Source organism: Sminthopsis crassicaudata, chromosome 4, assembly GCF_048593235.1.
Source record: "Sminthopsis crassicaudata isolate SCR6 chromosome 4, ASM4859323v1, whole genome shotgun sequence".
Classification (NCBI taxonomy): Eukaryota; Metazoa; Chordata; class Mammalia; order Dasyuromorphia; family Dasyuridae; genus Sminthopsis; species Sminthopsis crassicaudata.
Window position 1 is genome coordinate 129574458 of NC_133620.1, and position 20470 is coordinate 129594927.

The 20470-nt window shown below is 32.5% G+C and overlaps 1 protein-coding gene and 1 long non-coding RNA gene across 2 annotated transcripts in view; one reads left to right on the top strand and one right to left on the bottom strand.

The window, feature by feature from the left end:
- Nucleotides 1–20470, top strand: part of PRKN (parkin RBR E3 ubiquitin protein ligase) — a 1861641-nt gene that overhangs the window by 653683 nt on the left and 1187488 nt on the right.
- LOC141565792 (uncharacterized) overlaps nucleotides 1–20470 on the bottom strand; it is a 154618-nt gene that overhangs the window by 72480 nt on the left and 61668 nt on the right. The gene's annotated exons all lie outside the window — the stretch shown is intronic.

Genomic DNA, 20470 nt, shown 5'->3' on the forward strand with positions numbered 1-20470 from the left:
CTTTTCCCCTCATTTCCTCCCTCCCTCAATCCTTCCCTTCTTTCTCCTCTCCCTCTCTCCCTTTCTTATTGCCTTCTCCCTGTCTTCTCTCCCTCCCTTTGTCCTTCCCTCCTTTCCTTCCCTTCTTTTCTCTATAAATACCCTATTCTGTTCTTTAGTTTTGCTTATTCTTTGATGTGTGGGCACGCCTGAGCTACAGTGTGCTGACTTTTTTTTGGAATCAGGAGAAAATTAAGTCGACATTTTTCTAGTCAATTCAGTTCTTTGTACAGCAGTAACAGTAGCATGTTTGCTGATAAATGATCTTAGCTTTGTTGATGCAATGATATAATATCTAGTTCTATATTTTGTGGTAAAAAGCTAAAAAATTTAATTTAAAATTTTTTTAAAGTAATTTTATTTTAATTAATTTTAATTTAATTAAATTAAAAAATATAAATCATTTTGCTGCTTTTAATCAACAGACCTGCAACAGATTAAATACCACTGATACAATAGCATTCAAAACTTGTTGCTAGGCCAAAGTATATTTTTTAAAGCAGACAATTATAAAAATCAAAGCATTCCTATTAATCTCTATACTTAATAGAGAGTCATAGGACAGTTGCATTGTATATTCCTTGAAGCTCTGCTCCATATTCATTAATAGTCCCTAAAGACTTATATAAATAGTAGGTATGTAATGACTATTTCTTGTATGAGGAAATTAATTGATATGATTTTAAAAATAAGCTTCACAAACTAGTGAGTGGAAGAAACAAATATTTAGCAATTATCACAGTTGTATGTTTCTGAAGGTACAAGTTGGAATAGAGGACTTAAATGAAGATGAAAGTAGGATTCAAATGTCACCTCTGATACTTAGTAACTATATAACCAAAAAGGAAGTCATCTAACTACTCAGAACTTCAATTTCCTCATCTGGAAAATGAGACTAGTATTAGCTATATTATAAGGATGAATAATTTTAGCTAATTTAAAAACATTTGTAGTTATGTCATTGAACAGATTGCCTAGTATTAATGCCATTGTTCCTAAAGTGTCTACCATGTAAAAGGTTTGGCAGAAGTTATTTTAATTGAGTATATTCTAGTGACTAGAGGAAAAAAATTAACTAACAACCCAGAGTTCTATGTTTATATTTGTTCTATGTTTATATTTCTATCCTTCCCACAATTTTGGTTCCCCATGTGTACCCCTACCTTGGAGACTCAATCTTGCCATTTCCACGTGGTCTTTAATTATACTTTAGGGTGAGGTTTGGGGGGGTATGGGCATATAGGTATTTGAGGACAAATATCTAAAATTTGGCAAAACAACTGACAGGGCTTCTCTGTAATTTCTCCCTCCTCACATCCCAACTTGTCTACTTCTGTGTGTATGTCATTAGTAAAAATACTGACAACTTTTGAATTCTGTATATTTTTCTTCTTCTCCTGGAAAATTTCCTGAAAGTAACAATATAGCCCATGGACTGTGTAAACAATTTGACTTTATAAGGGACTTGGGAGACTGGGTGCTATAGTGGAGAGAGTATTGGAATTATCATCCAAATACTTAAACTTGAATAGTATCTCAGAGTCTGGGAAAGTCACTCACATATTTGATGCTTAATTTCATATTTGTAAAATAAAGGTTTCTGTCTCAGTAACGACTAAGGCAACTCACAAGTCTAAATTTATGATCTAATAAGTCCATATAATGTTAATGTACTATAACATTTTGATCCTAAAGCAATATGATCCTATGGTTAAGATTTTCATCTACTTCAGTATTTTAAACATACTTGAAAAGGCTTTTGCTTTGAATTGTAACAAATGTTAATTCATAGTAACTTAGGTTAGCTCACAGGGGTAGACAGCTATTTCTACCATCATATTTTTCATACATAGTGAAATGAGTCCATTTATTCCTCACAGTATTGTTCCCCTTCAGTATGCGTAAGTGATGAGTTGTGGATGAGTTGATGTATAAGTAAGTATTAAATTGATCTTTGTCCTTCCTTCCCAAAGAGGACAAATGATATCACATTAGTGATATCTTTCTTGAGTTGAATTTAAGTGAGGCAGCCTTAGCCTTTCTGAGATTGTGTCCATTCAGTGACTATGGGCTTGTCTCAGTTCTTTGTCTCAAAAGGAGATACTATGCAAATGTCAATTATTATTATTATTAATAGCATTTTATTTCATCAGAGTAAATTTAAAGATGTTGATAAGACTTTAGAAAATTATCAAGCTAAAACACTGGGGTCATAGTTAGAGTGATCCATTTTAAGAAATGATTTCTAATGTCTTTTCCCACAAACTTTCTATGATTCTGGTATCCATGTTAATTAATTTCTGGCCATGTTCACACTGGCATTAAATTCGGTGAGGTGGATTTTAAATACCTTAATAGCCAGTGAGACCCAGTGTTCCAGCCAGGGTTATGAAATTTTGTTTTTATTCTTTCTCTTCTGTGATTGAAAGTGATGACAGAAACAAAATGACTATTTCAAACAGATGTCATTTTTTATTCTCAGTTTTCACTTTTTAAAAAAAATTGATGTGTGGGGCATTTTCATTTTTAGGAAGTTTCAGTGCATTACAGGTATTTAACAGACTCCAGGAAATAATATAGATAAGAGGAAACATGATAGTTTTCCCTCTTTTTTTTTTTTTTTAATTATGACTTTACTGTTCTAAGACTATGTGTTTTATAGGCACACATACACGTGTGTATGCATAGATATGATTTGATAAGATTTTGCTAAGATATAAAATGTCTTTCCAATAATTACAATGGGATCAATTCTACCATATTGAGTATATATATATATATATATATATATATATATATATATATATATATTTTTTTTTTTTTTTTTTTTTTTTTTTTTTTTTGTGAAAAAGAAGGGAAGATAAACTAACTACAAACATAAAAGTTCTTGTTTGGTTCATACTTTTGAATTATATAATCTGAAAGCAAAAATACAAAGTGAAATGAAACCACAGAAGGCAATCACTGTGTGTTTGCATTTTTAAAATTTTTTTATTTACCTGTGAGACAAGTGTCACAGCCATTTTTGATATGAGTGTCACAATGAATTTAAAATGTTAGAACAGATTGTTTCTTACAAATCTGGGAACAATATGTATCTTAGACATTCAGAACATACTTACCCCCTTATCTGGGAGAATTCCTTCTTCCTTAGAGGTCTTTAAGCAGAGTTAGGGTGACTATTTGTTGATTCCTTTAAGCTGTCATATTCAGAATTGGTTTTTCCCTCTTAGCCCTATCCCAGAAGTGGATGCTGGACCTATTATAGCCTCAGTAGAGCGAATGTCTGGCTATCACATAAATATCCATCAGTCCTGGCACTGGGAAATACAATTCTGATTTCTCTTTTGACCTGTATCTTAAACTATAAAATGCTTATTGGAAGATGGCATTTTGATTACTAACTTATAATTAACTGTAATTGTAATATCATTAAACTATGATCATAATATAATTATATAATATGATTACATATAATATGACACACATAAAACATTTTTCCCCACTGAGGCAAATGGGGTTAAATGACTTGCCCAGGGTCATCCAGCTAAGAAGTATTAAGTATCTGAGACTAAATTTGAACTCAGGTCCTCCTGACTTCAAGGCTGATGCTGTATCCACTGTAACACCTAGTTGCCCCCATATAATATATTTTAATTATATTATAGTGAAACTTTCTTGTCTTGAACAAGAGAAAATCCCTATGCTTGTGATTTTTTTTTTTTTTATCACCAAAACAGGTCTTTTTTGACCTGTTGTCCCCACATCAATCATAAAACAGGTATTAAGTACTTACTGTGCCAAGCAGTATACATAAAGATGCATAAGATAGTTTCTGCCTTCAAGGAGATTACAATTGTAAAACCTTAATTTCTGTCCAGAATCCATCGCATTATTTTGACCTGCTAATATAACCTGTAATTCCTATTATTACACTCAATCCAATATATATCCAATATAATCCAGAGAAAAGCTTAATTAGTAAAATACTAGGATCTAAGTTTTTGATTCACAAGGACATGTTTGATTTTAGATTTACTTAGCATTTCAAGACATAGAAAGTAGACAAATGACAGTAGAGAAGTAGTTACATTGACAAGTAAACATCTAAAAACTAAAATCGGATGAAGATTATTTTTCCGTCAAATTTCTTTTTTTCCTTTCTCTTTTTTTATGAGGCTAATAATTGCAAATGTTCCTTATAGTTTCTTCTGTACTAGTAATTTTTAATTTAATGAAGGATGTATGTTGATCATAGTCCTGCGGTTTGAATGTCTAGATAAAAAGTTTTCTATTGAGTCCTCCTGTGTCAATAGGTTTATTATTATTATTTTTTAAATGTTTATAGATGTCTCAGTATTTTGAAGGGAAAAGCCACTTGTTTGTAAGTGTTCCTAGTGTTCTTTTTTGTGGAAAAAAATAAAGCATATCTGTATGCTAGTTTTTGTTTCCCCTTTTTACCTAGTATTTATTTACAATGCCTTTGATAACATAAAGAAAGATTTTCAAAAGCTGAGGCCTGGCATCGATCTCTTGTTTGTTAATGATCTGCATTATGTGTTGTCCAATCTGAATTTATTTATTAATTTCTGCTGAAGACTGCATTTTTATCTGCCATGTTTTATGTAGATACTGGCATTTGAAAGCCCATGTGACCTATAAAAGCACAATAGGTCTTAGTAGGGTTTTGTTTATTTGATTAAGGCATTCACTGATCATGACAAACTTGTCAAAGACACTGTGATCTGGAGACCTGAAATAAAGTCAGAGCTTAAGGGGAAAAAAAAAGAAACTTCACAATATCCTTCAGAAACATTAGAACGTTTAAAAGAGCTGGCTTAATCTTCACCTAGAGGCAAATCGATGATTTCATACAAAAATTATGTGACTGCATTCACAAAATTGAAAGGAATGGCAATTAATCTGCCAGTTTTGAGTGAAAGGGTCACTTTTCTCTGACATCTAACTCAATGAGCTATGCTATATTTAGAGAAGAAATGGAGGAAGAGAAATTGCAGAAGTGAGTTTTTAAGCTAGGGAAGCTCCAATGGATATTTTTATTCCATATCCCCCAAGTGGCAACAAAGGAAGAAAATCAAGACAAAGAAATCTTGATGCCACTGAAGTTGAAAAATTGCTGGGTGAAACTGTCCTATTTCAGAAATAATAGAGACCTCTTTTTAAAAATTATTCTTGCTGTTTGTGGCAGCCCTCTTTGTGGTGGTGGAAACTATGTGGATGGATGTCCATCAATTGGAGATTGGCTGAATAAATTGTGGTATATGAATATTATGGAATATTATTGTTCTGTAAGAAATGACCAACAGGATGATTTCAGAAAGGCCTGGAGAGACTTACATCAATTGATGCTGAATGAAATGAGCAGGACCAGGAGATCATTATATACTTCAACAACAATACTATATGATGATCAATTCTGATGGATGTGGCCCTCTCCAACAATAAGATGAACCAAATCAGTTCCAATAGAGCAGTAATGAACTGAACCAGCTACACCCAGTGAAAGAACTCGGGGAGATGACTATGAACCACTACATAGAATTTCCAATCCCTCTAATTTAGTCCGCCTGCATTTTGGATTTCCCTCACAGGCTAATTGTATGCTATTTCAAAGTCTGATTATTTTTGTTCAGCAAAACAACTGTTTGGTCGTGTATACATATATTTTTTTAATTTATACTCTAACATATTTAACATGTGTTGGTCGACCTGCCATCTGGGGGAGGGGGAAAGGAGGGGAAAAATTGGGGAAAAAAAAAAAAAAAGTTTTGGCAATTGTCAACGTTGTAAAATTACACATGCAAATATCTAGTAAATAAAAACTATTATTATTTTTAAAAACATTATTCTTGCAACTAAAACTTATTACTCCCAAATTCTAGTCTTGCTATGTTTATATTCCTATGCCATGTTGCTCAGGGCATCCATGTTACAATTTCTATTGAAGAGCTTTCTTTGTTTCCTACTTCCATTAAACAGCAATCATATGATATGGTCAGAAGTTCTTTAGATTTCAATTACTTCATCAGTAAAATGAGAATCACTCTTTCTCTAATCAATAGCTACTACCCTTTCCACCAAAAAACAAAACACAAAAGTTTCTTTGAATTTATTTTGTACATCTTTTGCAAGCATGCATATATCTACATATTCTCTCTCTAGTTAGAATACGAGTTCCTTAAGAGAAATATTTTACTTTTGTTTTTCTGTCTCCAGTATTTGTTATAGTACCTGGGACATAAGTTGGTTCTTGATAAATACTTGATTAAATGGTTGGAAGATATTTAGGATATTCACCTCATATAGGTGAGCATTTAAGTGTGTTGGGGGGGGGGAGTAAACTATAAACCTTAAAATTCTACATATATGTGACAGGAGATGTTGATCTTAAAATTGGATCTTCCAAGGTCTATGATTATAATTTTGATTAGAATGTAATAGGAAGTCTGTTATACTGTCAGCTTGAGAACAGGGATTGTTTCTTTGATTTTCTTTTGTATTGCCAGGATATAACACAGAACTTAGAACATATAATAAGGTATTGAAGGCACCTCATGACAATAAAAATTTTAAAATCAGTATTTTCTCTGGCACAAAGGCCAGTGAAAAAATTTTACATGTATTTTCCAGATCCTGGGGGTGCTATATCCCCTGTGTGGAAGAGATTACTGTATTAAGCATTTAATAAATATTTGTTGACTCACTCTTTATCAAATTTTTTTTTTCCCCACAGAAATTTCCTCTGGAAATGGATGATTTTGGGTCAAGGGGTGGGGGAATTATGTACTAACCATTAGAATGGGTTTTGTTTGAATTTATAAGTGACAAGTCATTTTCAGTTTTCTGTTTGGGATGTAGGAATGGGTGAATCTTTATCAAGATTTTTTGAAGTATAGCCCTTGTTTTTCTGTGTGTTTATCCTGAGGAGTAGGAATGAGGAGTTCTGAATCTACCATTTAAATCTGAAAATACCTGCTTCTAGTTTTTTCCACCCCGTTGTTTATGGGATAGAAAAAGAAGCTGGAAGCTGCAATTGAAATGGAGATTTAAAGTTATTTTCAGGTGAGCATGCACAGCATTTTTATATAGCCTTACTTCATCTAGTGTTAAAAAACATCCTTATCATCTGTGCTGAATTGGCTTGCCTTGTGTAGGCATGATACTGAGTTAACAAAAGGTCCTTCCTTCCTTCCTTCCTTCCTTCCTTCCTTCCTTCCTCCCTCCCTCCCTCCCTCCCTCCCTCCCTCCCTCCCTCCCTCCCTCCCTTCCTTCCTTCCTTCCTTCCTTCCTTCCTTCCTTCCTTCCTTCCTTCCTTCCTTCCTTCCTTCCTTCCTTCCTTCCTTCCTTCCTTCCTTCCTTCCTTCCTTCCTTCCTTCCTTCCTTCCTTCCATACAACTCTCTAATCCAATAGAAAGGGCAAGATTCTCTGTAGCCTGTTATTAGATTTCTACAGTTCTCTTTCCATTGTCAACACTTGATTTTTCATGAGCTTCACCTTTAGGTTCCTACCACCAACATTATTCTGATTCAATTAAAATTATAGAACTGTTCCTAAGGAATATATTTCTCAGAAGAATGTGATTCAAGAAATGAACATTGGTTAAAGTGTGTGGAAATTATCATTACTATATACAATTGTAGCAAGTTAAATCATTGGTCACTCACTGCGAAGTTTCCCTTTCCTGAGATTAGGCTTTTGGACTTCTCTATCATCTTCTTCCATTCCATTGCTTTATCAAATACCACATAAAATAGTGATACTCAGTAAACACATTGTTATAGAAAGTCTTAAATGAATACTGTATTCTGAATTAAATTAATACAATGACAAATGTCATGTCTTCATTTTCTACTTTTTAAAATTTATTTCTTAACTAGGAAAAAAAGAGAATTCTTTCTTTGTGTGTGCATGTGTATCTATCTGTATTTCTCAGAATCTCACACACCTTCTAAATGTTAGCTAAAACTAATTTTTTAGAAAGTCTCTTTTTACAATGATTATTTTATTACTTTTATTTATTACCTTATTAATGCATAAAACTATAAATATTTCAAGTCTGTAACTATGTACAAACTACTTCAACAAGATATCTAGTTCACTATTTTTAAAAATTTTGATAAAATCAAAAAATTACCAAATAATTTGTTATTTTATTGAGTTCATTGCTTTGGGGTTGTTTTCCTAAGTTAGATTACAAGAATATTTTGTTTTAATTTGGACTTAATTCTTAAGAAAATAGTTATGGACACATTATTACTTAAAAAGTGGAATTGGCTAGCAAAATTTCAATGGAAGGAAAAAAAATAATGATTTCAGAGATACTCTTATGTCTTTATTTTCTATTCTTCCTATTAAGGAAAAAAAAAGGAGCAAAGGTGTTTGGAAGAAGCTGTGTAGCAAATTTGAAATGCAGAAATAGATCAAAACTTCATTACATTCAAATCAGTAAACTATTTGAAAGTCACCATAAGGATAGTAGAATTGATACCATAAAAAATAATCCATCTGTGAGAAAAATCTGGAACATTAAAAGTTAGATTGAGAGAATAAATTATCTATCCAAATTATGCAAAAATTAGAGAATTTTTATATCTGGAAGGTACCTTAAGAGCTCATCTAGTTTCCTTTATTTCACTGCTGAGGAAACTGAAGCCCATAGTGATTAAATGCTTTGTTCTTGCTTGCATATTGAGTTAGGTCTTTTGATGCCTTTCATTTCATTTAATCTTGGTGAAAATTTTCTTTGATCATCATAAAAGATATTTTTATTTCCCCAATATATGCCGTAGATACATAAAACTGGCTGTGATACTGTGTAATTACTTGGTAATCAAGTCACATCCTCAAGCCTTTATTAAGTTCCTACTATGTGCCAGGAATTGTGCTAAGTGCTGGGGATACACTGAAAGGTAAAACACAGTCCCTGATCTCAAGGAGCTCATACCCTAATGGGAGAAACAACATGGAAACAACTATGTACAAACAAGCTCTATACAAAATAAATTTAATCTCAGAGGAAAGGTGCTAAGATCAGGGAATTATTAGAATAGTCCTTTTTTCTCCTTTTAAAAAATTTTATTAATATTTTTTTGTCAGAACAGTTCTTAGGGGGGAAAAGGCTAATGGATTCAACCTCTATATTATGTTGTATAGGAATTCTTAAGTTACATAGCATGAAATATTTGACTCTTTTAACCTACTTGTCAACTCTAAATGTCTTCAGGGTAAAAGCATTTCCTTTTTTTAAAAAAAAAATCCCAAATCTCTTTTCTCTAGTCATTGGTCTACTTAGCTCTGTTTTTCAGAACATGGCAGAAAACATGCCCAGGGTCCCATGACAACACAACATTAACTGCAATCATTTTCTGTAACCGATAGTTCATTTTTAGAATAGTTAATGACTCTATTCCAGGTAAATCCCAGCTATACTTCAGAGGAACATTTTTATCCACATGTATTCTGGATCCAAACCCAGCAGCTACATCTACTGGTGATTTCACTCTTATGAGTTTACATGAATGATTTCTAAATAATTAGGCACATATTGGTTCATGAAGAAGATTGTCAAAATAATGTATTACCTGTAAAAAAATTTATGACACAAACCCCTGGTTGAATTGAAGAGAATTAATAGTGTGTTGCTGATATCTCTATAGAATCCCCTATGTGGTGACTGTGAAATTGCTATAGAAATGTCAATAGGATCCTCCATCTATCCTCTCCAAAACTAAACAGACATCCTTGTTTTAACCATATATTGGAAAGTGCAGCTCCCTTTGCTCTATGGTTTCCCACCTTTTGCCTCAAAAACTTATAAACCTGTTACAGCACAGTTGCAGTACAAGTCTCTTTTTTTGAATCACAAGGAGCTACATGATAATCATTCTTTAAGGAAAATGTTTGTTTATTGGCAAACATTTTCCTTAAAGAATCTCCCTCTCCAATGAGATTGAAAATACTGCCAAAAGTGGCCTTGACTTTCATTCACAGAATTTTGTGAGTGATGTATTGTGGAAAAGAGAAAAGGAGAATTCAAAGATGCTTCAATATTTTACTTCTATAGAACTAGGAAAAGCAGTAAGAATAATAATAGCAGTAATAAAAGCTAGCATTTATATAGAGTTTTAAGATTTGTTAAAAGGCTTTAAAAATATTATTTCATTTTATCTTCATAGAAACCCTGGGAGGAAGATGCTATTATTGATACTCCTATTGTACCAATGAGATAAAAAGTTACATTACTTATCCAGGGCGAAATAGTTAATAATAATAACATCATTTAGTTATTCATTCCTCTAGTCTCAGAGCTCTATCAACTGTACCACTTAACTACCTCTTATTCAGGTCCAGCATTTTTAGAAATAGGCTTGCCACTCAGAGGAAAATGATAGATAAAAAGAATGAATTTTGACTTAGAGAAGATAAGTTCCAAACCTGACCTTGCCAATTACCTGTGTGACTTTGGCCAAATCACCTACTTCCTTTCCACCACAATTTTCTCTTCTGTACAATGAGGAAGTTGGTTTAGATGATTTTGAAAACTCTCCTGGTTTTTAATCTATGAGCTTACATAGTTCAAGAATAGGGAACCATAGAGTTAAATGTGATTTGGTGAGGGGACATAGGAATGAAATAAAATTTTAGACAATTGGAGGATGAAGTATTAATGGAATGTCTGAGAAGCAGTTGATAATTTTGGACTAATGCAAATCAAAAAAAAAAAAAACCCCAAAAAATAAAAACAAAAAAACCCCACAAAAAATCCAATGTACACAATAATTATGGCAATAAAAATGGAAAGAACAACCACACAACAAAAAGCCAAAAATGAATATAGCACAAACATAAAGATCAATCATGACTTCAATGAAGAGATTTGAGAAGACACCTCCAGCCTGCCCTTTGTGAAGCCAATGGGAGGGCCACAGAATGGCATATATTTTTGGATTTTTTTCTAATTTTTTTCAATCAGTTTTGGTATTTTTTCCTCTTAATAATACTATATTATATCTATATCTATCTATCTATCTATCTATCTATCTATCTATCTATCTATCTATCTATCTATCTATACATATGCTATATGTTATATATGCTCTGGAAGAGGGAAGGATATTGAGGATAATTATGATCATGTAAGGAAGAGGCAAGATCAATTAAAAGAAAAAAAGAAAAAAAAAAACAGTAGAACTGTAGTGCAGAAGAAGAATGGGATGGTAAGACATAGTTTCCTGCCATATGATACCCAAGAGACAATTATCTCTGCCTGTCTGACTTCTCTGAGACCACTCTAAGATGGACTCCCCCTTTTTTTTTTTGCCCTCCTTAATTTGTAAGCCTCTTGATATCATCTGCTCTTTTTTTCCTTTACCCCCAATTTGTGACAGTAAAGTGTCTCTTATCCTTAACAGTGCCATTGATTGCATCTCACTGTCTTCTCCATCAGATGCCTTCCTCAAAAAGACCTTCAGTTTTTTTCTTCAACTTCCACCTGCCTTCTCTACTTTTTTCAAACATTCACATCTCCTTCATTTGGCAAAACAAAACGAAATGAACAAAACTTCACTAGATCCTGGCACCCCTCAAACTTGTTTTTATCTCTTTTCAGCCAGACTGCTAGAAAACATTGCCTATGGTCACTGCTGCTTTTCTTTTCTCTCATCCTCCTCATCCTTTTGTCATCTGGATTCACCTCCTAACTGACAATGGTCTTTTTTCAGCCCATAGCCTTTTCAATTTTTCTTCTTGCCTTTGACACTGTTGACTAATGTCTCCTCTTAAATAATGCTAGTTTTTTTTTTTGTTTTTTTTTTTTGTTTTGGGGGGCACTATTCTCTCCTGGTTCTTTCCCTACATATTTAATTGCTCTTACTGAGTTACCTTTGCTAGTTTATGTCTCTTAGCTGTAAGTGTTCAGGTACTTATTATGACTTCTTGCCTAGACACATGAATACCTATCATTTAATTCCTTAATTTGTATATTTTAGAACAAAATGCAAATTTCTTTGTTCTACTTTTAAAGTCCTATGCAATTTGGTCCCAACCTACCTTTCTAGTTTTATTAGCTTCCCTTCCTGCATTCTACAGTTGAGCCAAAGTAGCAACTCTATCCCTTACAAATGACACCCCTCCTCTCTTCTCATGTCTTTTTGTTTATTATTCCATCTGTGTGGAATGAACTTCCTATGTTTGCCTCACAGAACCCCTCTCTTTCTTTAATATGTCACTCAAATACCATCATTAAGCATGTTATACATAACTTTTACTTATTAGGCTGTCAAGACACCCTATTGACCATTTAAAAATACTTTTTAATTTGAAAGTATGTCAACTTTTCAATCTAAATGCCATCTTATAGTTTTGAACAGGAATATACCAAATATTATGCATTAACCTGTCCTTATCTTCCAACTACTTGTGCCCCTACTTTCCTACTACTTTGCATTTTAGTCTTTAATATATCTTTGAATATATTTACTTTATATTTCTCATATGTATTTATATGTATAATTGTCTCTATCATTAAAATGTGAATTCTTTAATTATGAGGAATAATTCATTCTTTGTACTTGTGTCCCTCCTCAGTACTTATTGCTTGACACATGGGTGATAATTAATCAATATCTATTGATTGATTCATTGGTACATCGATGAAATTTGGAATTATCCTTCCAAAAATTATGTAAAAATATATAAGGCATTCTTGAAGATTATAATAATATTGGAGAAACAAGACTTATATAGTACAATAAAAATGGAGAACAATGCAAAGAAGAATTTATATTAAAGTGTTCAGTTAGAATATCTTGTGTCCAAATACCAGGCTAAAAACAATCTTTCTTATTAGATGGCTTGCAATAATACCTTGACATTCAAATAAAGTAATCTGGAAGATAGCTTTGAAATATAGGAATGGTAGCCTATGTTGTGCTTATAAGAGGGACCACATAATATGTCACAAGGATCCAGAAGACAAAGAGCTGCCTTTGGCTGTTTATTAGCCTATGGAGAGTATGAAAAAAAAGTTTCAAAGGCCTTAGAAAAAACTTAGCCTAAATCATTGAAAGGAAAAAAAAAGAATAATGAGTCAGGATTCAGACAGATAACATTTAAGTATTCACTTTACAGGAGAAGTTTGTCACTGGGTAATTGACATACAGACACTTAGTATTTTATAAGTTGTCTTTGTTGAAAGACTTCTAAAGAAAATGATGACTTAATGTCTGTGTTCAATTTAATTCCTAAAATGTCAATTTGAAAGCTTAGACAAGGAAATTTAAAACAAACTACATAGCTTTGCTTTTGCCAGTCATCCATGGATATTTCTTTTGGAAGTTTATATATTTATTTTAGTTATGTTATAAAGTACTAAATAATTAATCATATGTTCCTATTGAAAACCATAATACGGCTTTTAGGTTGAAACATGAATATACTTTCTAATTAATCAGAATTTTAAAGTAATCAGCAGGAAGCGTTGCCTCAGCCTGATAGCCAAAAGTTATATGTAATATGCTTATATAATTTTAAATTGTATGTATTACATAATATAAAAGAATTGAATTTTGAGATATGCATAGTTCTAGTCCAATTTTGGCTATTATTGTGTGACCTTAGGGAAATCACAGTACTTCCCTGATTCTTTGTTTTATTGTTTCTTAAAAGAATGTCTACATTTTTCAAAATTTTCTGCTATTATGACATTTTATGTTTGTATAGGAAATTCAATATATTATATATTTATTACATTGTGTTTGTACAAGTGTAGGAAATGGTAGACCTGTTGCTCACTGGAATCATCTGAGCAAGCCCTAGAAACCCTAAACTTCAGTAAGTCACACTGAAGTCTGATACAACTAAGTCTTCCACTAGGATGTTTGGCTGCTGGGAGGAAAAGGCTTCAAAGATGCCCAAGGAGGGGCAAAGTGGCCCCAGTTGGAAACAGAGCAACAATAACACAGGGTCAGTCACTTCACTTGCAACCTGGGTGAGATAGGGAGACCTAATGAGAAAAAAAAATTAAATCTAATAAAGGAAAGATACATGGAGTCTGAGTTTTGCTATAGAAATGAATATAATGGTTTAATTCAATTTCCAAATCACTGTCTGTCATTGGTATCCATTTTATGTCCTCAGTCTTAAGAGGAATGATTTGAGAAAATGATAAATGCTGTAGTGAACAAGGTAAGATTAATCTTAGGTTTTCTACTAAGCAAATTTTGATGTCTTGATATTTTAGTTCAAGTGAAGGCATTTTTTGTTTTTGTTTTTGAATTAATTTATTTTAATATACATTGCTTTATGAAGCATGGTGAGAGAGAAAGATCAGAACAAAAGGAAGAAACCATGGGAGAAGAAAAAAAAAACAGAAAAAAGAGGTGAATATGTAATTTACATGAAAATCTCCATAGTTCTTTTTCTCACTGGAGATGGGATTTTCTCTCCAATGTCTATTGGGATTATTTTGGATCACTGAACCACTGAGATGAATCAACTCTTTCAAAATTGATTATTGCACATTATTGCTGTTTTGTGTACAATGTATTCCTGATTGTAGTTGCTTTGCTCAGTATCAGTTCATGTAAATTTTCCAGGCCTTTATCAAATCAGCTTGTTCATCATTTTTAATGAACAATATTCCATTACCTTCATGTACCACATCTTGTTCAACCATTCCCCAATTGATGGGCATCTACTCATTTTCCAATTCTTTGCTACCACAGAAAGAGCTGCTATAAACATCTGGGCATATATGTGCATATTATTGCATATGTGCCTTTTCCCTTCTTTATGATTTCCTTGGAATATAGACCCAGTAATGGTACTGGGAAATATACAGTTTTATAGCTCTTTGGATATAGTTCCAAATTGCTCTCCAGAATGGGTTGGATCATTTCACAACTCCATCAACAATGAATTGATGTCCTATTTTTCCCACATCCCTTCCAACATTTATCATTATCTTTTCCTCTCACCTTAGTCAGTTTGAGAATTTCCCCAGAGTTGTTTTAATTTGCTTTTCTCTAATCAATAGTGATTTAGAGAATTTTTTCCTATAATTATAGGTGGCTTTAATTTCATCGTCTGAAAATTGATCATTTATCACTTGAGAAGTGACTTGTATTCTTATAACTTTGACACAGTTCTTTATATATCTTAGAAATGAGACCTTTATCAGAAACACTGGCTGTTAAATTTTTCTCAACTTTGTACTTCCCTTTTAATCTTGTTTCTGCTGGTTTTGTTTGTGCAAAACCTTTTTGATTTAAAGTAATCAAAGTTGTCCATTTTGTCTTTCATAATGTTCTCTAGTTCTTCTTTGATCATAAATTCTTTTCTTTTCCAAGATCCCTTGTTCTCCTAATTTGCTTGTGGATCACTCTTTATGCCCAAATAATGTGCCCATTTTGACTTTTTTTTTTTTTTTTTTTTTTTTTTTTTTTTTTTTTTATAGAGTGTGAAATGTAAGTCTGTGCATAGTTACTGATATATTATGGGTCTCTGATCTATTTCACTGATCTACCACTCTGTTAGCCAGTACCAAATGGTTTTGAGACTGTTGCTTTATAATATAGTTCTAGGTTTAGTACTACTAAGCCACCATCCTTTGTGTGTATTTTATTTTTTCATTAGTTCCAGTTATAGTCCAGACCTTTTGTTCTTCCAGATGAATTTTGTTATAATTTTTTTTCTAGTTCTATAAAATGATTTTTTGGCAGTTTGACTGGCATGGCACTGAACAAGTAGATCAATTTGGGCAAAATTGTTATTTTTATTATATTAGCTTGGCCTAATCAATGAGCAATTGATATATTTATTTAAATTGATTTTATTTGTGTGAGAAGTATTTTATGTGAGTACATGTAGTTCTTGGGTTTATCTTGGCAAGTAGACACCCAAATATCTTATTTTGTCTATAGTTATTTTAAATGGGATTTCTCTATCTCTTGCTGATGGACTCTGTCAGTAATATACAGAAAAGCTGATGATTTGTGTGGGTTTATTTTATATCCTGCAACTTTGCTAAAGTTGTGAATTGTTTCCAGTAGGTTTTTAGATGATTTTCTAGGATTCTCTAACTATATCATCATATCATCTGCAAAGAGTGCTAGTTTTATTTTCTCATTGTCTATTCTAATTCCTTTAATAGAATATTATTTTTAATCATGAAAATTTAAAATAAACATATTTTAAACTACAAGATGCTGACAACTACAGCTAGAAATAAAGCTAGTGAGTTAGATTCCAAGAATCAGAATCATAACCTCAAATCCCTTAAACTAAACAATGTTTGTTAATAATCATCATTGAGTAATGTATGCATACAAAAAGGATATAAGAATACATCTGACAATTCTGATCAACTATTCCTTATTGTCTAGATCTGAGTAGCAGTAATAGTTAAAAATAGTTCTAATTTTTTTTAAGTGCTTGAGACCAGATTTGAACTTGGGTCAATCTGAATTCAAGGCTGGTGCTCTAACCACTGCGTGGCAAATAGTTGCCCCTATTTCATCTTCTGAGGACAGACTGCTCTGAATATATTGAAGCATTAATTAATGGTAAGTAAGTAGAAAGTGACCTTATAAGAATGTAGAATAATATAAAAAGGAAAGAAAATCTATATGGAAGGAAAACGAAGTTGGGTATGGGAATGGGATGAGGAGGTTAATATACATTCATCCATTAAATCTACTTTTACCTTCAACAATATAATTATTAGTATCTTTAAACATTTAGCATGTATCTACGAGTTATGCTGGCCATAGAATTAAATAGGATTACTGCCTCATGGGTTTTTATTATAATAATAACTAAATAGAAATTAGCCACAATGACATATTTATTTGATATTTAATAAATATTGGTTTGATTCAACACTAAACCTCTGTACTCTGCATGAGTGATTATATATAATATAATATAATATTTACCTCATCAGTTGATTAAAGGCATCTAGGTGCTGTACCTGGTCTAGAACTATTTTATAAAGCAGCAGTCACCAAAACCATTTGGAATCGGCTAAGAAATAGACTAGTTGATCAGTGGAACAAATTAGGTACACAGGACAAAATAGGGTACAACTATAGCAATCTAGTGTTTGACAAACCCAAAGATACCAACATTTGGGCTAAGAATTCATTATTTGAAAAAACTGTTGGGAAAACTGGAAATTAGTATGGCAGAAACTAGGCATGGACCCACATTTAACACCACGTACTAAGATAAGATCAAAATGGGTCCAAGATTTAGCCATAAAGAATGAGATCATAAATAAATTAGAGGAACAGAGGATAGTTTACTTCTCAGACTTGTGGAGGAGGAAGGAATTTATGACCAGAGGAGAACTAGAGATCATTATTGATCACAAAATAGAAGGTTTTGATTACATTAAATTAAAAAGCTTTTGTACAAACAAAACTAATGCAAACAAGATTAGAAGGGAAGTAACAAATTGGGAAAACATTTTTACAGTTAAAGGTTCTGATAAAGGTCTCATTTCCAAAATATATAGACAGGAACAAATAATGATGAATGTTGGAGGGGATGTGGGAAAACTGGGACACTGATGCATTGTTGGTGGAGTTGTGAAAGAATCCAACCATTCTGGAGAGCAATCTGGAATTATGCCCAAAAAGTTATCAAACTGTGCATACCCTTTGATCCAGCAGTGCTACTACGGGGCTTATATCCCAAAGAAATACTAAAGAGGGGAAAAGGACCTGTATGTGCCAAAATTTTTGTGGCAGCCCTTTCTATAGTGGCTAGAAACTGGAAAATGAATGGATGTCCATCAATTGGAGAATGGTTGGGTAAATTATGGTATGTAAATGTTATGGAATATTATTGCTCTGTAAGAAATGACCAGCAGGAGGAATACAGAGAGGCTTGGAGAGACTTACATGAACTGAGGCTGAGTGAAACGGGCAGAACCAGGAGATCATTATACACTTCAACAAAAGTACTGTATGAGGATGTATTCTGATTGAAATGGATATCTTCAACATAGAGAAGATACAATTCATTTCCAGTTGATCATTGATGGACAGAAACAGCTACACCCAGAGAAGGAATACTGGGAATTGAGTGTGAACTCTTTGCACTACTGTCTTTCTGCCCAGGTTACTTATATCTTCGGAATCCAATTCTTACTGTGCAGCAAGAAAATTGGATTTACACACATATATTGTATCTAGGTTATACTGTAACACATTTAACATGTATGGGATTGACTGTCATCTAGGGGAGGGAGTAGAGGGAGGGAGGGGAAAATTTGGAAAAATGAATACAAGGGATAATGTTGTAAAGAAAAAATTACTCATGCATATGTACTGTCAAAAAAAATTATAATTATAAAATTAAAAAAAAAAGGCAGCTAGATGTTATAGTGGATAAAACACTGGGCCTAGAGTAAGAAAGACTCGAGTTCAAATTTCACCTTTCTGTATCAACTTTTTATAACTTATTTATTATCTCTTTGAACCTGGGTTAACCCTCATATGCTTCAGTTTCCTCAACAGCAAAATAAGGATTATAGGTAATATAATTTATTTGATTTCCTATAAAATCACTCAGTATTAGAATTAGCAGAAGACTTTAAAAGTGTTACCAAACTCTTTCCTTTGAGAGAAAATAAAAAAGAAACCCCTAGAAGGGATTGTGATTTCCCCAGTCACAGAATAACACATAATAGTGCTATTTTTTTGGCATTGTGGGGTAGATAGCAATGGCAAGACCTAGACCCTTGAGGATACAGAGTATTTTACAGAGTAAAAATCAAATGAGATAAACATTTTTATATCTATTGGGACCGTGTCTGGCACACAGAAGATTTTCAATAACTGCTTCTTTTCTTCTTCTTCTTTTTTTTTTTTTTTTTTTTAATGAAACGAAGGCTATTTTTTATTCTTGTTAAAATGACATAATTTCATCAATCTGCCGTAAATTACACTCTCCCTATAATACTTAAATCTTGGCAATTATAGAAGGAAAATAAATGGCAGATCATCTTTACCACTATATTTGGGATTACAATGATTATTTTGTAGATTTTTTACTTTTTGTAGAATTCAGATTGTCCTCAAAAGCATAATGTTCATAAGTGAACCCATCATTTATTCAGGTCAACTAAAGAAGCTATCCATCCACTTTGGGCTGGCCTTTGCAAATATGAAGACAAAAATGAAGACTTTCCTTTAAGAATTTCAGACTGCTAGAGGAAATATACATAGAGATAACTAAACACAAAATAATTAGAGGAAGCAGATCAGAGAAGTAATTAGAAAAGGGAGCCACCAACCTGAAGGTTAAAAGAACAAAAATGAATTTTGGAGAATTTATACAGTAGGTATGAGGAAACATATAAATGGTATATTTTGGCATAAATGAAAGAGGCAAAAGATGAATGTTAAGTCTGAAACATAAGACATCAGGAAGGGAGATCATATGAGCTTAGAATTTAGTTTGCAAACAGACAGTATCAGCTTTAAGAACTTGTTTTCAGTTTATTCCACAGCCAACAGAGTAACATAATTGTTTTTGAACTTCCTGTTCAAATAGACAAATAGTTCAAATAATAGACAAGGCATGGTAGGGTGAGTAAAAAGATAAAACAGATATGTTTCCTCTGCAAGAAGCTTATACTTTAAGTATATTTCATAGTTTACAAGGGCAGATTTTAATGTTTGTTGGTTGTTGGCCAAATAAGGCTAAAGTCTTAAAAAGAAATTAAGGTCATTCTGACTTAATATTTCACTAATAATTCTATAAAATATATAGTTCTATGAATTCAATAGCTGCTTTTACCTCTACCCATTTACCAAATTGAATGGAAATCTATTAGAAAGTAAAAAGTTTATGCAAAGCCAAGATGTTAATAGCAGGACAGCAGCATAAGCTTTACCCCAAATTCCAAACCTATGTAGAAAACTCACCCAAATAGATCTTGATAGAGAAATCCAAAAAGTCAAAAATTATTTTAAAAAACAGAATAAGAAAAAAGAAAAACAGAAAAAGAATACAACAAAATAAAACAAAAGACAACATTGTCATGTGCTTAGCAGAACATCAGGGAGGATTCAAAATATATTACAATAAATTATCAGATTAAAAAAGTATATATATTAGTAGAAGAAGTTATATTCATTATTGTACATTTTTTCTTTACTTCCTTGTAAATTGTTTTTTCTTCTCTGCTGCCCACTTTTTTCCTTTATTCTTTTTCCTCCCCACCACTCCCAAGCAGGCATTATCTTTTAAAAAAAGATAATATTTATGTATACATAGTTAGATGTATACAAACACATCCCCCATACACACATCCCTGCATACACCCACACACCCACACACATATCTTTCCCTTCCCTGTGCTCATTTTACTTTTAATTATACTCCTAACCTGCCTTGCTA